Raw genomic sequence first — 19,945 nt, 5'->3', positions numbered from 1 at the left:
GATTGGTCACAGCATGGAGCCGCGTGTCCCTGAGTCTGTGTCTTCCCATTTTATTCATTTAAACATTTGTGAATTTGTGGATTAAGTTTCGGTTACATGGGTGGGGAGGGCGGGAGGGATTTGGTGGGTGTGCTAAAGTTTTTTGGTTGTGGAGAGTAGGTCCGTTGTTTATTTATTTGGAGCGAACGGTGGCTGAGGAAAAGAGTGTTCGAAGATCAGACCCTCAAATCTGCCACCAAACTCATGGTCTACAGGGTTGTAGTAATACCCACCCTCCTGTATGGCTCAGAGACATGGACCATGTACAGTAGACACCTCAAATCGCTGGAGAAATACCACCAAAGATGTCTCCGCAAGAACCTACAAATCCCCTGGGAGGATAGATGCACCAACATTAGCGTTGTCGACCAGGCCAACATTCACAACATTGAAGCACTGACCACACTCGATCGGCTCCACTGGGCAGGCCGCATAGTTCGCATGCCAGACACAAGACTCCCAAGGCAAGCACTCTATTCGGAACTCCTTCACGGCAAACGAGCCAAAGGTGGGCAGAGGAAACATTACAAGAACACCCTCAAGGTCTCCTTGATAAAATGCAACATCCCCTCTGACATCTGGGAGTCCCTGCCCAAAGAACACCCTAAGTGGAGCAAGTGCATCCTGGAGAGCGCTGAGCACCTCGAGTCTCATCACCGAGAGCAAGCAGAAATCAATCGCAGGCAGTGGAAAGAGCGTGTGGCAATCCAGTTCCACCTACCCTTTCCCTCAACGACTCTCTGTCCCACCTGTGAGAGAGTCTGTGGTTCTCGTACTGGACTGTTCAGTCACCTGAGAAATCACTTTTAGAGTGGAATAAGTCTTCCTCGATTCTGAGGCACTGCCGATGATGATGATGATGACCTCTATGTTTTGCTGGGATCTCCGATTTTATATTTTTGAAAAACAATTATTTTTGTTTTTCTGCAATTGTATCTTGCTGCAAGGTCTCGGTTAGGTTGTGTGTGTGGGGAAGGGTCATGGTTAGGTTGTGTGTTAGGGTGGGGTTCTCGGTTAGGTTGTGTGTGGGGGGGTACGCGGTTAGGTTGTGTGTGGGCGGATCTCGGTTAGGTTGTGTGTGGGGGAGTCTCGGTTAGGTTGTGAGGGGGGGTCACAGTCAGGTTGTGTGATGAGGTCTTGGTTAGGTTGAGTGGAGGGTGGTCTCAGTTATGTTATGTGGGAGGGTCTCGGTTCGGTTGTGTGTATGAGGGTAGGTCTTGGTTAGTTTGTATGTGGGGGGGCTAAGTTAGGTTGTGTGTGTGGGGGGGGGTCTTGGTTAGATTGTGTGTGTGGGAGGGTCACGGTTACGTTGTGTGTATGGGGAGGGGTCTTGGTTAGGTTGTGTGTGTGGGAGGGTCACGGTTACGTTGTGTGTATGGGGAGGGGTCTCGGTTAGGTTGTGTGTGTGGGAGGGTCACGGTTAGGTTGTGTGTATGGGGAGGGGTCTCGGTTAGGTTGTGTGTGTGGGAGGGTCACGGTTACGTTGTGTGTATGGGGGGGTCACGGTTAGGTTGTGTGTATGAGGATAGGTCTTGGTTAGTTTCTATGGGGGGGGACACAGGTGTGTGTGGGGGGGGGTCTTGGTTAGGTTGTGTGTGTGGGGAGGGGTCTTGGTTAGGTTGTGTGTGTGGGGAGGGGTCTTGGTTAGGTTGTGTGTGTGGGGAGGGGTCTTGGTTAGGTTGTGTGTGTGGGGAGGGGTCTTGGTTAGGTTGTGTGTGTGGGGAGGGGTCTTGGTTAGGTTGTGTGTGTGGGGAGGGGTCTTGGTTAGATTGTGTGTGTGCGGGGAGGTCTCGGTTAGGTTGTGTGTGTGGGGTGGGGGGGGGGGGAGTCTTGTTTAGGTTGTGTGGAGGGGGTCTTGGTTAGGTTGTGTGGGGAGATCGCGATTACGCTGTGTGGGTGGGGGGGATCTTAGTTAGGTTGTGTGTGGGGGGGTCATGGTTAGATTGTGTGTGGCGGTGTCTCGGTTAGGTTGTGCGTGGGAGGGGTTTCGATTTGGTTGTTTGTGTGGGGGGAGTCTCGGTTAGGTTGTGTGGGGGGAGTCTCGGTTAGATTGTGTGGGGGGGTCTCAGTTAGGTTGTGTGGGGGGGACTCACGGTTAGATTGTGTGTGGCGGTGTCTCGGTTAGGTTGTGCGTGGGGGGGGTTTCGATTTGGTTGTTTGTGTGGGGGGGGTCTCAGTTAGGTTGTGTGGGGGGGACTCATGGTTAGATTGTGGGGGGGGGGGCGGTTATCGGTTAGATTGAGTGTGGGGGGTGGTCACGGTTAGGTTGTGTTGGGAGGTCTCAGTTAGATTGTGTGTGTGTGTGTGGGGGCGGGGGTCACGGTTAGGTTGTGTTGGGAGGTCTGAGTTAGATTGTGTGTGTGGGGGCGGGGGGGGGTCACGGTTAGGTTGTGTTGGGAGGTCTCAGTTAGATTGTGTGTGTGGGGGAGGGGGTCACGGTTCGGTGGTGTGGGTTGTGGTCTCTTTAATTTTTGTGGCTTTTAGGGATTGAGTAGTCAGGTCAATTCGTTGTTGGTTATTTTTGGGCCTAGAGATGATTAAAAGCCTCGGGTCGGATTTAAGCTGCGGCCAAGGGGGCGGGTTGGAGCGGAGGTCTTGTTGTTCCCGGGGAAGGGATTGGTCTCTGGATTTTGAAGGTGCTTGATTTTAAGTCGCTATTACCTTCTTTCAGGAAGATTGATTTATGTACTTTGATGTGCTGATTTTTATTTTTTTAATTTTAAATGTTAGTAGTTTTTTGTTATTTTTTAATTTATTTTAAGTGTCTGTTTTTGGGTGAGGGTTGTTTTAATGAGTCATTCAGTTGCAGGATGGGGAAGGGGGGGTTATGTCCTTTTATGGTCTTAGCGGGTCGATCAGGGTCCTTGCCGAGTTGGAGGATCATGTGGGGGGAGGAGGAGGGAGAATTTAGGAAACACTCTTTCCTTTGATTGTTTTTTAATTTATTTTCTTAAATCCTGTGTGTGTCATCATCAAAGTGAATTCTCAGTTGACTGAATAGTCGAGGATCTGCAAGATCCTACAAATCCCCTGGGAGGACAGACGCATCAACGTTAGCGTCCTCGACCAGGCCAACATCCCCAGCATTGAAGCACTGACCACACTCGATCAGCTCCGCTGGGCAGGCCACATTGTCCGCATGCCCGACACGAGACTCCCAAAGCAAGCGCTCTACTCGGAACTCCTTCATGGCAAACAAGCTAAAGGTGGGCAGGGGAAACATTTCAAGGACACCCTCAAAGCCTCCCTGATAAAGTGCAACATCCCCACCGACACCTGGGAGTCCCTGACCAAAGACCGCTCTAAGTGGAGGAAGTGCATCCGGGAGGGCGCTGAGCACCTCGAGTCTCGTCGCTGAGAGCGTGCAGACAGCGGAAAGAACGTGCGGCAAACCTGTCCCACCGACCCTTTCACTCAATGACTATCTCTCCCACCTGTGACAGGGACTGTGGTTCTCGTAATGGACTGTTCAGCCACCTAAGGACTCATTTTACGAGTGGAAGAAAGTCTTCCTCAATTCCAAGGGACTGCCTATGATGAACAGTCCAATAAGAGAATTACAGTCTCTGTCACAGGTGGGACTGGTTTTCCGCACGCTCCTTCTGCTGCCTGCGCTTGATTTCTGCATGCTCTCGGCAATGAGACTCTAGGTGTGTGCGCACGTAGTGGTTCGATGGCAATAGTGTTCTGTTGGGTAGGGTTGTGGGGGGGTGCGGGGAGGTGGGAGCAGAGAAAGCACTTATCCTACTAGTTCTAAATAGCAGTACAATTAGAGCTGGTACGGAGAACATTTTTTGTTAAGAACGAAGAGAAATGAGAGATCGGCTTTTTTAAAAAGAAAAAAACCAGCACCGTTGTTTGGGAGTGTGGAGAGAGTGAGGAAGAAGTCTCCCAAGGGCCGGGGGAGAAAAGTAAGGTGGGGTTTTTCGGGGGGGGCGCAGATTTATACTCACTTCATGATCCATCATCTTGGTGGTTGATTGTAGTTGATAGGCCTAATGTTTCACCCTTACTGAGGTTTCATCAGAGACCAGGAAAAGCAAATGGGTCAGGGGGGAGAGTTCAAGGGTCAGAGGGTATCAGATTGATAACCTTACAGTGAGACGTTATGGAGGGTTTAGAGCTCCCTACCTTCCACCAGGTCAGTCGGAACGAGAAGGGCTGGGAAAGAAACTATTTAAACCTCCTCCCTCTCAGTGATGAGCTGTTAATTGTGTGCTTTGTCTGGTGTTATGGTTTGTGTTTATACTCCTGGTGTGTTGTCTGTGTGCTCAGTGGTCCTCCCTGTTTGTTAGGTACAAATGTGGAGCTCTGCTCCCTTTTTGTTCGTGTTTGTGTGTAATGTGATGACTCACCTGGTTGAATGTCTGTGGTTTGGGGTTTTTTGTGGGGGTCTAATGTTTTGATTTACTGACAGTTTGTTCATTTATTTTAAATTTTTTATCCCATTCTCCCCTTACTTCCTGTAAATTTTTGTTTTTTGATTTTAATAAATAATTTTTTTTTTTTAATTAAAATGTTTTGTTTTGTACTTTTTTTTTTAGTTTGTTATAGTTTGAAGGATAGTTCTGCAATGTTTTTGTTATTACTGTCTTCGTTCAGTCCAGTGTTTTGTTTTATTCCCGGTTTGGTTCCCTACGTCGTCTGTTGTCCCCGATTGTTGTACACCCTTCTGTTTCCTGGTCTGCCCGGGGGAGGACGGTTTAGGCCTCTGTTTTACACACAGTTCTGTTTAGTTCCTGTTTCCTTGAGGAGGAGGAGGGAAGGGCTGGGAGTTGATTAAGGGGCATTTAGAGTTAGGTCTTGGGGTTAGGGTCTGCATTAATATGTTTTAGGTTAGGGTTCAGTCTTGGGGTCTATGGCCTGGGGTTAGGATTGGGTTTGGGAGCTGTGGTGTGGGCTGTTCAGGTTTTGGTTAGGGTTCGGTTTCTGAGGTTTAGGATCTAGAGTTAGGGTTGGGGTCTGGACTGTTATGTTTTATGTTGGGGTTAGATTTTAGTGGGGTTAGGGTCTTGGGTTAGGGTTTGGTTTTGGGGCTGGGGTTCTGTGTTTACAAGTTTTAGGTTTAGGTTTATGTGGGTTGGGGTTTGGAGTTAGGGTTAGGTTTTGGGGCTGGGCTAGATTTAAAGGTTACAAGGTTTAGGTTTATGAGAGTTAGGGTCTGGAGTTCGGTTTAGTTATTTTCGTTGTTTTAAATTATTCTAATTAAGAGTATGTTTTTTTCTATTCTGGTTTCTTCTTTTTGGTAAATTGGATTCTCTGTTAAGGTTTGGGATTAGTTTTAGTGTTTATTGTTAGTCTGGGAACTAGGATTGGGTTTAGGGTTATGGCTAAGGCCTGGGAGTTTGGCTATTCTGTCATCTGGGCTTGGGTATATGGGGCACATGATCAAAAACTCCAGGGAATGCCAAAAAGGGCCCATAGCCAACTATGAAGAGGAATTTAAGTGCCTTCATTGTCAATACACAGGTTAGTAATTGGGGCAGGTAGATGTGAAATGAAATTTAATGCAGAGAAATGTGCTGCGATAGATTTTGGGAGAAGAAAAAGGGAGGAAATGTACATTAAATGGTAAAACTTTCAATGGAGTAAAGGAGAAGAGAGATTTAGGGTTGTAAGATTCTAGCTAATTCCTTGTCTTGTTAAGGATCGAGAGCCTAGTGTTAGAACACAAGAAATAGGAGCAGGAGTAGGCCATCTGGCCCCTCGAGTCCGCTCTGCCATTCAATAAGATCATGGCTGATCTGATCCTGGCCTCAACTCCACTTCCCTGCCCGCTCCCCATAATCCTTCACTCCCTTATCTTTCAAAACTCTGTCTATCTCCACCTTAAATATATTCAATGATTATCAGCAACTTTAATATCTTAAGAACTATAATTTGACCAGATTCTCTGTGTTCTACCACATCAGAGTAAAGATACAAGCCCCGCGTGTCCACAGTAACTGACACCAGGTCAGCCCGCTGATGCCCTTAGCTTGATCTCCGGTGTCTCCAGTCCCGACTACCCTCTTACATCAGTCTCCCCTCACTTTTATACCCTGCACTGATCCACCTCTGGCACCGGACTCTTCTTTGGCTTCGCTGCTGGGTTTGGGCAGGAAGCGACAAAAGACCGCTGGAACTTCTCTAATCTGTGATTTACAAGGACATTTTCCCTGGTTCCCAGCAGTTACTTTTCTTCACTAATTTTGTCATTATCCTTAAACTCCCCTGCACGATGTTAGTTGTTATTTTTTATAGTTTCACAATTATAGGTATAAACATCACACATTATAATCTAATCTATTGCGTTCCGCAGTCTGGTTTAAGCTTACATTGTGGTTACTAACAGACAAACCCTGTTCTTTCCCCTGATCTGATTACAGATTCCAACAGTGGGTTCAGTGAATGGAAAGTCTTATCAGTGTTGCCATGGCAACCTGTCTGCAGTGAATCGATTGTTTGAGTTTCTAACTCAGACTAAACTTCTCTCTCCCATGATGCACATTATATCAGCCAGTTTATGTCTGTGTTTTAGCCATGCTATGTTAATATGTTTAAAATCTACAAGGGTTTCAGTTGGACAAATCTTTAAAAGTCAGAGGACAAGTTGATAAAGTGGTTAAACAGCATACGGGATCCTAGGTTTTATAAATAGGGGTGTGGAGTACAAAAGGGCAGAGGTCATGTAAACCTGCACAAATCATTGGTTAGGCTGCAGTTCGAATATTGTGTCAGGTTTTGGGGATCTTACACCAGGAAGGATGTCGAGGCCATGGAGAGGGTGCAGAGAGATTCACTGAGATGATACCAGGGAAGAAAGGCTTTAGTTATCAGGGGAGATTGGAGAAACTGGGGCTCTTTTCATTCGAACAAAGGGGAATTGGAGATCTGAAGGAACGGTTCAAAATTTGATCAGGTAAATGAGGATAAACTATTTCCACCAGTCGATGAGTCAGTAATTCGAGGGCATCAAATTCAAATCATCACCAAAAGGCTCAGACCCAGGGAGGAACTATCGAACACACTGTACAACAATGTTCGGGAAACTCACTGTCCCTCTGGATCTGTGTCCGGGGAGGAACTGATGGTTTTCTCTTATCTTTGGGTTAAATTTTGTTCTCATCGAGGTGATGGATGTCACTGCCATGAAATAGTGTATTCTGAGCACCAAGTGTCTGCCTGAAACACTCTCCAGTCAGGTACAACACGGGTTAGATACAGAGTAAAGCTCCCTGTACACTGTCCCATCAAATACTACCAGGGCAGGTACAGCATAGGATTGCTGCACTGTCAGTGTTGCCATCTTTCAGATGAGTTGTTCAACCAAGGCCCCATCAGCTCTCAACCAATATCATTCAAACAGATTATCTGGCCATTGCTGTTCATGGCAGCTTGCTGTGTGCAAATCATCTGCTGCATTTCCTATACTACAACAGTGAATGCACTTCAAATGTACTTTGGAGTTGTTAGCGCGAATGTACCTTCCAAGAATCACTCGTCACTCCGGGTCGGTCCATACATCACAACGGTTTATTACGCCGGCGGGGAGATGAAGCAACTGGTGGGTCCAGGTATCTCTCTCTGCCGAACAAAGGGTTTCATGGATTTTTATATGTTTTACAACAGTTTACTACAGTTACATCAGCCCATTTTGGCCGGACACTATCCAATCATATTCATTATAGATTACATATAGATTCAAATCGACCAATAGAAGTGGTCTCTAAACATTAGGTGACTGCGTGATTGCCTCATGTGTTGCTAAGGGTAACAGACCAATAGAAGTAGTCTCTAACCATTATGTGACTGCTAGTCTCTAACCATTATGTGACTGCGTGATTGTCTCATATGTTACTAAGGATTATTCATGGTCTTGTGACATGGTCTGGGCACCCCCCCCCAACCCTTATCTTACTGTCCTTGGGTGCTGTCTTTGGGCAGTCTCCTTATCTTAGTCCTGTTACAGAGTCGTATTGTTCTAACATGGACCGGGACGTCTCATCTGTGGCCTATTAGCCCGTTGATTAGGGACATCTGCAGAGCTCATGTGTATCCCTGTGTGAGAAAACAGCCGTTATCAGTAACTAAGAATGCAGCCTCTTTATGCTGGCTGAAATCCCTTGGGGCTTTACTAAACCACAAGTAGCCATCTTTATACATTTTACACACGCATTTAATACTACAATTACATCTTTCGTTCTAACATCTATGCTACAAGTGCCTTTGCCCGAGGGGAGAATCTTTCTCTATAACAGTGTTGTTGTACTTCATTGGCTCTGAAGCACTTTGGGACACCCTGAGGTCATGTGAAGTGCTACATAAGGACAGGTCTTTGTTAAATGAAGGAGAAAAGTTCCAAAAAAGGAACAGTTGGAAACAGGACAACAATTATTCTCTTATATTGGAGAAATCAAGGAATGGACACACTGTGTGTTGGAACCAAAGCTGATTTATTTGTCAGATATCCAGAAAATTAAACTCCAGCCCAGTTACAGGGGAAACACAGCCCGATTGTCAGAATGAACACGGTTCAGTCCCAATGTGATTCACAGCAGAATACAAACCCTGCAGTCACTTGTGAACTCGCTGGTGTTTCAGCAGGTCGGATGATGTAGTGAATCCCTTCCCACAGTCAGAGCAGGTGAATGGCCTCTCCCCAGTGTGAACTCGCTGGTGTGTCAGCAGGGCGGATGAATCACTGAATCCCTTCCCACACACGGAGCAGGTGAACGGTCTCTCCCCGGTGTGGATACGTTGGTGCATCATCAAACTATTTCTGCTTTTAAAGCTCTGCTCACAGTCAGAACATTTAAAAGACCTCTTATTGGTGTGAATAAGGAGGTGCATAGTGAGCTGTGATGACACAGAGAATCCCTTCCCACACACTGAACAGGTGAACGGTCTCTCCCCAGTGTGAACTCGCTGGTGTATCAGCAGCTCCGTTTTGGTTTTAAAGTTCTTCTCACAGTCAGAATATTTAAAAGTTTATGGCGGCCCAGGGGCCCGGAACTTTTAAAGCATTTCCTGCAGTCCGAACATTTAAAAGGTCTCTCCCCAGTGTGAACTCACTGGTGTGTCTTCAGGTGGGATGAATTAATGAATCCCTTCCCACAATCAGAGCAGGTGAATGGCCTCTCTCCAGTGTGACTGCATCGATGAATTTCCAGCTCAGGCAGGTAACTGAATCCCTTCCCACAGTCCCCACATTCCCATGGTTTCTCCATTGTGTGGATGTCCTTGTGTCTCTCCAGGTTGAACGATCAATTGAAGCCTCGTCCACACACAGAACACGTGTACGGTTTCTCCCCACTGTGAATGGTGCGATGTTTTTTGAGGCTGTGTAACTGGTTAAAGCTCTTTCCACAGTCAGTGCACTGGAACACTCTCACTCGGGTGTGTGTGTCTCGATGCTTTTCCAGTCACACTGATGTTTGAAATCTATTCCCACAGACAGAACAGACAAACATTTCTCCATCCACATTCAAAGGCCGATGATATTTAGGTCCTGATGCATCGAGTGACTCTGTCAGATCTTGACGTGATGTTTAGTTCCAATTCCCCGTCTGTGAATCCTCCCCTTCTAACACCCTGTAAAAGGAGTTTACAAAACTCACTACTGTAAGGGCAGGATAGAAATTCAGAACAGACAATTCTAGTTTCTATGGAACATTCTTTCCTCTCTTGTTCCCCCAAAGCTGTAAATCCCCATCCCACACTCTCTCCCTCCTCCCGGAGCTGAAACCCAAACCCATCGCACCACCTCCATCATTTCTTTCTTCTCGCTGTTTTTTTCCTTCCCCGAAGGTGCTGACTCTGGCTGGGTTCAGTTCTACACTCACTGCTTCCCCTCCCTCCCCTCCCCTGAAGGTGCTGACTCTGGCTGGGTTCACGTCGACACTGTATTCTATGGGTATTCTGAACACCGAGTGTGTGTCTGAAACATGTTCTGGTCAGGTACAGAGTAAAGCTCCCTCTACACTGTCCCATCAAACATACCCAGACCAGGTACAGCACAGGTTAGATACAGAGTAAAGCTCCCTCTATACTGTCCCATCAAACAAGTAGAAAGTGAATTTGAAGTCAGAGGAAACAAGCAAGACAAAAGGGTAAAATAAATTGAAAAGCTCTTTGTCTAAATGCACGTAGTATTCGTAACAAAATAGATGAGTTGATGGCACAAATAGATCTGATAGCCATTACAGAGTCATGGTTGCAAGGTGACCAGGACTGGGAACAAAATATTCAGGGGTATTTGACAATTCGGGAGGACAGACAGAAAGGAAAAGGAGTTCTGGTTGCACTGTTAATAAAGGATGGGATCAGTGAGTTAGTGAGAAACGATATTGGCTCAGAGGATCAAGAGGTTGAATCAGTTTGGGTGGTGATAAGGAATAATAAAGGGAAAAAGTCACTGGTGGACGTAGTCTATAGGCCCCTAACAGTAGCTACACGATTGGATGGAGTATCAATCAAGAAATAATGGAGACTTGTAAAAAAGGAACGGCAATAATCATGGGTGATTTTAACCTTCATATGTTTTGGTCTCTGTATTTAAGGAAGGATATACTTGCTTTGGAGGCTGTTCAGAGAAGGTTCACCAGGTTGATTCCAGAGATTAGGGGGTTGACTTATGAGGATAGGTTGAGTAGGTTGGGCCTCAACTCACTGGAGTTCAGAAGAATGAGAGGTGATCTTATTGAAACTTATAAGATAATGAGGGGGCTCGACAAGGTAGATGCAGAGAGGATACTTCCATTCATTAGGGGAAACTAAAACTAGGAGACGTAGACTAAGAATAAGGGGCTGCCCTTTTAAAACTGAGATGAGGAGAAATTTCTTCTCTCAGAGGGTTATAAATCCATGGAATTCTCTGCCTCAGAGAGCTGTGGCAGCTGGGTCATTGAATATATTAAAGGCGGAAATAGACAGATTTTTGAGCGATAAGGGAATAAAGGGTTATGGGGAGCAGGCAGGGAAGTGGAGCTGAGTCCATGATCAGATCAGCCAAGATATTGAATGGCGGAGCAGGCTCAAAGGACCAAATGGCCTACTCCTGCTTCTATTTCTTATGTTCTAAATCACTTCCAGGGCAGGTACAGCACGGGTTAGATACGGAGTAAAGCTCCTTCTACACTGTCCCATCAAACACTCCCAGGGCTGGTACAGCACGGGTTAGATACAGAGTAAAGCTCCTTCTACACTGTCCCATCAAACGTTAAACCCAGCCCATAATGAGCAGGGCTCAGGGAAGTTGGTTGCTAAGCACTGCAGTGATGTCATAAAGCAGGGCCATTCAGCCAAGCTGGTCCTCTCCTTGTCCCTTTAAAGGTGGAGAGCTGGGACATCCTGTCTCAACACACATCCCCCTGTTCATACTGAGAATCCCTGGGGAAGGCCCAAGGCCCAGCGTGTGGAACATAACCAAGGGGGAAAGAGGAGGAGAGAAGGGGAGGTAAATCAAGGAGTCGGGACTGAGGGTCACCAAGCTTCAGTTTTAGAGCCTGTAGACTTCAGGAGGGGAAGAGTGAGTGCTGTAGATTCAGGATCCAGGGAGAGAGCAAGGCACAAGGCACATTGCACAAATTCCTACTATTTTATCCTTCTCTCCTCTCCTACCCTGAAGGTGCTGACTCTGGCTGGGTTCAGTTCTACACTCACTGGTTCCCCTCCCTCTCCTCCCCTGAAGGTGCTGACTCTGACTGGGTTCAGTTCTACACTCACTGGTTCCCCTCCCTCTACTCTCCTGAAGGTGCTGACTCTGGCTGGGTTCAGTTCTACACTCACCAGTTTCTCTCCAATATGTGACCCATGTGCCCAATCTCCATGTATGAACATCGACAGTGAGTGTCGACAGGCTATTCCACTGTCCTCACCTGAGGCCTCACATAGGCATTTTCCAGCAGGGTCACTGGACCCTCCTCCCAATGGCTCAGTGGGTAAAGGTAACGTTCAGTGTGACTGAGTCATAGGAACAGGAGGGGCCCAGGTTTAATCCTGTCTGCATATCCTCCCCTTCTAATCCCCTGTAAAAGCTGTGTACAAAAGTCATCACTGTAAGTAGGAACATAGGAACAGGAATAGACCATTCAGCCCCTTGAGCCTGTCCCGCCATTCAATGAGATTGTGGCTGATCAGTATTTTAACTCCGTCGACCTGCCTTGGTTCCATCGCCATTAATACTGTTGCCTAAGGACAATCTATCAATCTCAGTTTTGGAATTTTCAATTGGCCCCCAGCCTCCGTTTTATGGGGAACAGAGTTCCAGATTTTCACTAGGCTTTAAGAGCATAAGAAATAGGAGCAGGAGTGGGTTAAACAGTCCCTCGAGCCTGCTGCATCATTCAATAAGATCATGGCTGATCTTCTACCGCAGCTCCACTTTCCCGCACTATCCCCGTATCCCTTGATTTCTTTACTGTCCAAACATCTATCGATCTCAGCCCTGAATACACTCAACGACTGAGCATCCACAGCTCTTTGGGGCAGAGAATTCCAAAGATTCACAACCCTTTGAGTGAAGACATTTCTCCTCATCTCAGTCCTAAACGGCCATCTGTTATCCTGAGATTGTGACCCCTAGTTCCAGACTCTCCAACCAAGAGAAACAGCCAATCAGCATTTGTGTGAGGAAGTGCTTCCTGACATCACCCTGAACGGCCTGGCTCTGATTTTAAGGTTGTGACCCCTTGTTGTGGACTCCTCCACCAGAGGAAATCGTTTCTCTCCATCCACCCTATCAACTCCTTTAATCTTAAACACCTCAATTAGATCACCCTTTAATCTTCTATATTTCTCATCATTTACAAACGTCATCACTAAGTACAGGATCATAGAACCACAGAAGTTTACAGAATTGAATGAAGCCATTCCAGCCCATCATGTCCGTGCCGGCCGACAAAGAACTATCAAGCCATATCCCACTTTTCAGCTCTTGGTCCATGGCCTTGTAGGTCACGGCACTTCAAATGCATATCTGAGTTCGTTTTAAATGCAACGAGGGTTTCTGCCTCTACCACCCTTTCAGGCAGTGGGTTCCAGACCCCCACCACCCTCGAAACCTGCTACCACTTTAAATCTACGCCCCCTAGTTGTTGACCCTCTGCTAAGGGGAATAGGTCCTTCCTATCCACTCCAACTAGGCCCCTCATAATTTTATACACCTCAATTAAGTCTCCCCTCAGCCTCCTCTGTTCCAAAGAAAACAACCCCAGCCTATCCAATCTTTCCTCATAGCTAAAATTCTCCAGTTCAGGCAACATCCTCGTAAATCTCCTCTGTACCCTCTCCAGTGCAATCACATCTTTCCTGTAATGTGGTGACCAGAACTGCACGCAGTACTCCAGCTGTGGCCAAACTAGTGTTTTATACAGTTCAAGCATAACCTTCCTGCTCTTGTAGTCTATGCCTCGGCTAATAAAGGCAAGTATTCCGTATGCCTTCTTAACCACCTTATCTACCTGTCCTGCTACCTTGAGGGATTTGTGGACATGCCCATCAAGGTCCCTTTGTTACTCTACACTTCTCAGTGTCCTACCATTTAATGTGTATTACCTTGCCTTGTTCGCCCTCCCCAAATGTATTACCTCACACTTCTCCAGTTTGAATTCCATTTGTCACTGTTCAGCCCACCTGATCAGTTCATTCATACCTTCCTGCAGCCGACAGCTTTCTTCTTCATTATCAACCACACAGCCGATTTTAGCATCATCTGCAGGGTTCTTAATCATATCCCCTACATTTAAGTCTAAATCATTGATATATACCACAAAAAGCAAGGAACCTAGTACTGAGCCCTGTGGAACCCCACTGAATACAGCCTTCCCGTTATAAAAACACCCATCGACCATTACCCTTTGCTTCCTGCCACTGAGTCAATTTTGGATCCAACTTGCCACTTTGTCCTGGATCCCATGGGCTTTTACTTTCGTGACCAGTCTGCCATGTGGGACCATCAAATGCCTTGCTAAAATCCATATGCACTACAACAAACGCATTACCCTCATCAACCCTCTTTGTTGCCGCCACAAAAAATTCAATGAAGTGAGTCAGACCCGACCTTCCCTGAACAAATCCATGCTGACTGTCCTTGATTAATCCATGTTTTTCTAAATGAAGATGCATCCTGTCCCTTAATGCCAGGGTATATAGAGACCCAGCTAAGAGAGCCCTATGCAGCCAGCGCCTCACAGCCAATCTGGCGTGCCTTGATGACCCTGACATGCTGAATGCCCACAGCGCTTGGTCTGTCCTCCAGGTCTCTATAACCAGTGCCTGTGAAGAGACACTTGGTCACTCAACTAGAAAACATCAGGACTGGTTTGATGAAAATGATCAGGAGATCGAAGAACTAATAGATTGCAAGCACAAAGCATTTCTGAGCCTCAAGCAACAAATAACTCGGGAGCTGCAAAACAACATTACAGATGGCTCAAGGCTCAGGTCCAACTAAAAACCCGGGACCTAAAGAACAGGTGGTGGATGGAGAAAGCACAGGAGATACAACAACTGGCCGATAGTCATGGTATGCGAGGATTCTTCACGGCAGTCAAGGCCACCTATGGTCCAAACTCCCAAGGCCCTACTCCACTCCTGACCAAGAACGGGGAAACACTCATCAAGGACACCGAGGCTGTCAGGGCCCGATGGAAGGGGCACTTTGAAGATCTCCTCAATCAAGACTCTGCCTTTGACTTGAGTGTTCTCGACTCCATCCTGCAGCATGCGACCCGCCACCAACTCAGTGAAACTCCAACATTGCACAAGGTAGGCAAAGCCATAAAACAGCTCAAGAACAACAAAGCTACAGGTGAGGATGGAATCCCTGCTGAGGCGCTAAAGTATGGCGGAGAGGCACTGTTGGCACGGATACATGACCTCATTTCTCTCATCTGGAGGGAGAGCATGCTGGGAGATCAGAGATGCAGTGATTGTGACCATTTCTTTTTAAAAAGGGGACGAATCCGACTGCGGCAACTACAGGGGAATCTCCTGCTATCAGCCACTGGGAAAGTTGTTGCTAGAGTTCTCCTCAATCGTCTTCTCCCTGTGACCGAGGAGCACCTCCCAGAATGACAATGTGGATTTCGTCCCCTATGGGGCACAACGGACATGATCTTTGCAGCGTGACAGCTGCAGGAAAAATGCAGGGAGCAGCTCCAGCCCTTATACATGGCCTTTCTCGATCTTACAAAGGCCTTTGACACTGTCAACCATGAGGGTCTATGGAGCGCCCTCCTCCGTTTTGGATGCCCCCAAAAGTTTGTCAACATCCTTCGTCTGCTTCACGATGACCTGCAGGCCGTGATCCTTATCAACTGATCCATTACAGACCCAATTCACGTCCGGACCGGGGTCAAACAGGGCTGCGTTATCGCTCCAACCCTCTTCTCAATATTCCTCGTTGCCATGCTCCACCTCACAATCAACAAGCTCCCCGCTGGAGTGGGACTAAACTACAGAACCAGTGGGAAGTTGTTTAACCTACGCCACCTCCAGGCCAGGTCCAAGATCACCCCAACCTCTGTCGTGGAGCTGCTGTATGTGGACGACGCCTGCATCTGTGCACATTCAGAGGCCGAACTCCAGGATATAGTCAATGTATTCACTGAGGCATACGAAAGCATGGGCCTTGCATTTAACATCCGTAAGACAAAGGTCCTCCACCAGCCTGTCTCCGCTGCACAGCACTGCCCTCCAATCATCAAGATTCACGGCACGGCCCTCGACAACGTGGACCATTTCCCATATCTCGGGAGCCTCTTATAAATAAAGGCAGACATTGATGCAGAGATTCAACATCACCTCCAGTGCAGCCTTCGGCCGTCTGAGGAAAAGAGTGTTTGAAGACCAGGCCCTCAAACCTACCACCAAGCTCATGGTCTACAGGGCTGTAGTAATACCCGCCCTCCTGTATGGCTCATAGACATGGACCATGTACAGTAGACACCTCAAGTCGCTGGAGAAATATCACCAACGATGTCTCCGCAAGATCCTACAAATTCCCTGGGAGGACAGGAGGTCTTCGAGTCTCAACGCAAAGAGCGTGAAGAGGTCAAGCGGAAGGAGCGTGCGGCAAACCAGCCCCACCCACCCCTTCCCTCGACGAATGTCTGTCCCACCTGTAACAGGGTCTGTGGCTCTCATATCAGACTGTTCAGCCATGAAAGAACTCACTTTGGGAGTGGAAGCAAGTCTTCCTCGATTCCGAGGGACTGCCTATGGGGATTATTCCTGGTCTATCTTTGTCCTTTTCCATAACTACCCTAAATCCAATTGAATTATGATCACTACCACCAAAATGCTCTCCCACTGATACCCCATTCACCTGCCCAGCTTCATTCCCTAAAATAAAGTCCAGAACCACCCCCTCTCTTGTTGGACTTGTTACATACTGGCTAAAAAGTTCTCCTGAATGCATTTTAGAAATTCCTCACCCTCTATACCATTCACACTAATTCTATCCCAGTTAATATTAGGGCAGTTGAAATCCCTGACTATTACTGCCCTATTGTTTTGCACCTATCAGAAATGTGCTTATATATTTGCTCTTCTGGCTCCCTCTGACTGTTTGGGGGTCTATAATACATCCCCAGCAGTGTGATTGCCCCTTTTTTGTTCTTCAGTTCTCCCATGTGGCCTCATTTGATGATCCTTCTGACATATCATCCCTCCTCACAGCTTTAATTGTTTCTTTAATCAATACTGCGACCACCCCCTTCCATTTTTACCCCCTCTCTATCCCGTCTGAAAACCCTGTAACCAGGAATGTTGAGCTGCCATACTTGCCCTTTCAGCCATGTCTCAGTAATAGTTATATTACACTCCCCCGTGTCTATCCGTGCTCGCAGCTCATCTGCCTTATACCCATAACTCCTTGCATTAAAGTATATACCTTTAAGCACTGCCAAACTGCCTTGTTGTCTATTTTATAGCCCTTGTTTCTTCTGTATTCCAAATTCACTTTATACTTTTTTGATTTCCAATTTCTCTCCGTTCTGAATCCATTCTCAGGTTCCCATCCACCTGCCAAATAATTTAAACCCTCCTCAACCACACTACCAAATCCCACCATGAGGATATTGGTTCCGGCTATGTTGCCAAACACCTTAAATCCGTGTCCTCTGGTTACCGGCCCTTCTGACACTGAAAATTGGTTCTGCTTATTAAGAGGGTTGGTGGGCTGGAGGAGGTTACAGAGATAGGGAGGGGCGAGGCCTTGCAGAGATTTGAACAAGAGGAGGAGTATTTTAAAGGCTGAAGCCACCAGCCATCTCCCCCAGTGCAGAATGTGACTCACTATTAACAGGAAGGATTTTTGTTTAACTACTAAAGCTGCATAATGAGGGGAAATCAATCTCTGTCCCTTTAACTAAAAGCAACATGAGGGAAATGAATGACGTGTAAACACCTGGTCCACTTGGCACTGAAGTGTCTGAATCTCGATTTAACTTTTAAAAGTTAAATTATTTAACAAGGGTTTACACTGACTCACCTGACAGGCAGACTCAGGGTCCACCCCTCAAGCCCCGCGATTTGTTGCAGAACATGCTACTCCCTGGGCCCTCCGGCCTCTGAGCTCTCTTCCTGTTGGTTCCCAGGGCAATCAATCACCACGCGCCAACATTACGCTGCCAGTTGAAGTTGAGGGGCTCAGAGGAAGAAATGAAATAAGGCTATGAATCTGAGTTAAGAAATAAAATTAGAGAAGCATGATTAAATTTATAAAGAAAACTATTTAAAGTCAAATCAAACAAATTGTTGCAGTTAATATATTCCTTTTGGGCCAAGTGGGAAACAAGTGATGTGTGGGCTGTGCAGACTGTCTGTGCCCGGTTACACAGCGTGTCCCTGGCTCTCCGCTCCAAGTGCACGTTTCAGCTCACATCCAACTGACTGGATAAACCTTGCCCGTCTAAACCCCATCACACAAATATCAGCATTTGATGTTTAGTTATGCTAAACCTTTATGAACACTGGTTAGGCCTCGGCTGGCACATTGTTTTCAATTGTGGGCACCACACTTTCAGAAGGATGTCTACACCTTAGAGAGAATGCAGACGCGATTTACTAGAACAGTATGAAGGATGAAGGACTTCAGTTATCTGGCGATACCGGAGAAGCTGCAGTTATTCTCCTTGGAGCAGAAAAGGTTAAGAGGAGATTTGATAGAGTGTTCAAAATCATGAATGGTTTTAATAGACTAAATAAGGAGAAACACTTTCCTGTGGCAGAAGGGTTGGTAACCTGAGGACACAGAGTTCAAGTAATTGGCAAAAGGAGCAGAGGCGACATGAGGAAACATTGTATAAGCAGCGAGTTGTTGCAATCTGGAATGCACAGCCTGACAGGGTGGTGGAGGCAGATTCAATAGTAACTTTCAAAAGTGAATTGGATAAATACTCAGTTACTGAATGTCTTGGTTCCTGCAACAAGGTGGCCGCGCATGCGCCATGAAGCGCCCACCATGGCGGCCGGTGACCCCGCTCTGACCCCGCGGGCGGGACAACCCCGGGCTCAGCCTCTGGCCTGTTATTTGGCCCTGGGCCCTGGGCCCGACACCAGGTGTTTATGTCACTCACCAGCCCCACTCGCGGCTCCAATTCCTGCCCCGCGCTGACAACCGTCTCGTGTCCCACATCATCCGCGCTCCATCAACTGTCCCCGCCGCCACCCGCGCATGCTCAGTGCGGGAGATCCGGGCTCAGCCCCGCCCACTGGGTGGGAATGGTGGCCGCAACGCCCGCCCCTCGCACACTCCGATTGGCTGGAGGACCAACCGCCGCTCGGTCCGCCAGCCCCGCCCCTGCTATTCCTATTGGTCCGGAGCCGCCGTCAATCACCCGGGCAGCATGAGCTGAGCATGCGCAGTGGGGCGGCTGTGTCTGAGGCAGCGGCTGAGAGTTGGGCGGAGGGAGGGAGCGGGTTAATAAACCCCGGGGGGCCGCGGGCTTCACACACACCGAGTGCGGGCCCAGTCCCAGGCCCCGCCGTCCCGCCCGAGAGACAACACTCCGCATTATCCGCCTCACACACACCCACTGTGGGCCTCAGGCCCCGAACAACAACCTGCGGCTCCGGCCTTTCCCCGGGCGGGGGGCCGCTGAGGGGATTTCTCCCGGTGACAGGCCCCCGGCAACGGCCGCCATCTTGGTCGGCTGAAGGGGCAGCAGGGCGCATGCGCGGCCTTTCCCTGGGCCAGGACCCAGGAGGAGAGAATGTTGTGAATTTCTATCCTGGACTCAGTGAGGGCTTTTGTAAACTGCTGTTCCAGGCTGAGAGAGAAGGGGGCAGCATTTACAGGCCGCAGACTCACACCCAACACAACTTACCTTTAAACCGTCACAGGAGAAATGGTGACTGGTCAGCGAGCATGGGTAAAGGAGAATCATTTAACAGTAATAGGACAGTAACAGACTGGTGAACAGACATAGACTGGTGAAATGGGCAGACACATGATAGATATAATCGTGTGCCACCCTGACCAGTGTGAGAACACCACCGCAGGTCGGGACTATAAATAGAGCTGGAGCACCGGGCCCTGGAACATCGTGGTGGAGGTGCAGCGAATGAGGATACGGGGCCCAGAAGAGCTGAGTGACCAGAGGCAGCAGGGACCTGCCCACACTGCGATATGTGTGCACACTGGGTCCGTGCAGCAGAGCAGGTCTCCAGTCATCCTGCTTAATCGTTGCCATTGGATAAAGACCTAGCTCTGTCAACCTTGTGTGGTGGCTGATGTGCAACGGTCACCACAAGTTAAAAAAATTTACGCACAGGCATCCTCCACCCCCTCAACTGGAGTTCAGGACTGGAACATCGAGTCCTTTTATTGAAACATCTGTGAACTCTCATGGAAGCAAGTCATCCTCGCTTGAGGGCCTGCCTATGATGATGATAATTTAATGTAGAGAATGTAAAGGGA

At 47.8% G+C, this 19,945-nt stretch overlaps 1 protein-coding gene across 8 annotated transcripts in view; it reads right to left on the bottom strand.

Annotated features, from left to right (window-relative positions):
• Nucleotides 1–19,945, bottom strand: part of LOC139247114 (zinc finger protein 432-like) — a 199,772-nt gene that overhangs the window by 161,440 nt on the left and 18,387 nt on the right. For 2 of the 8 annotated variants that reach the window (XR_011590824.1, XR_011590820.1), the window contains exon 3: nt 8,456–9,612. The exons of 5 other annotated variants lie outside the window; for them this stretch is intronic. The gene's annotated coding sequence lies outside the window, so the exon portion shown is untranslated. Of the gene's footprint in view, nt 1–7,611; nt 8,080–8,455; nt 9,613–19,945 lie in introns of those variants that run through there. One more of the 8 variants, XR_011590822.1, reaches the window with a different exon arrangement.

The sequence above is a fragment of the Pristiophorus japonicus genome, unplaced genomic scaffold, assembly GCF_044704955.1.
Source record: "Pristiophorus japonicus isolate sPriJap1 unplaced genomic scaffold, sPriJap1.hap1 HAP1_SCAFFOLD_258, whole genome shotgun sequence".
Taxonomy (NCBI): Eukaryota; Metazoa; Chordata; class Chondrichthyes; family Pristiophoridae; genus Pristiophorus; species Pristiophorus japonicus.
This window is presented reverse-complemented; position numbering and strand designations above follow the sequence as displayed.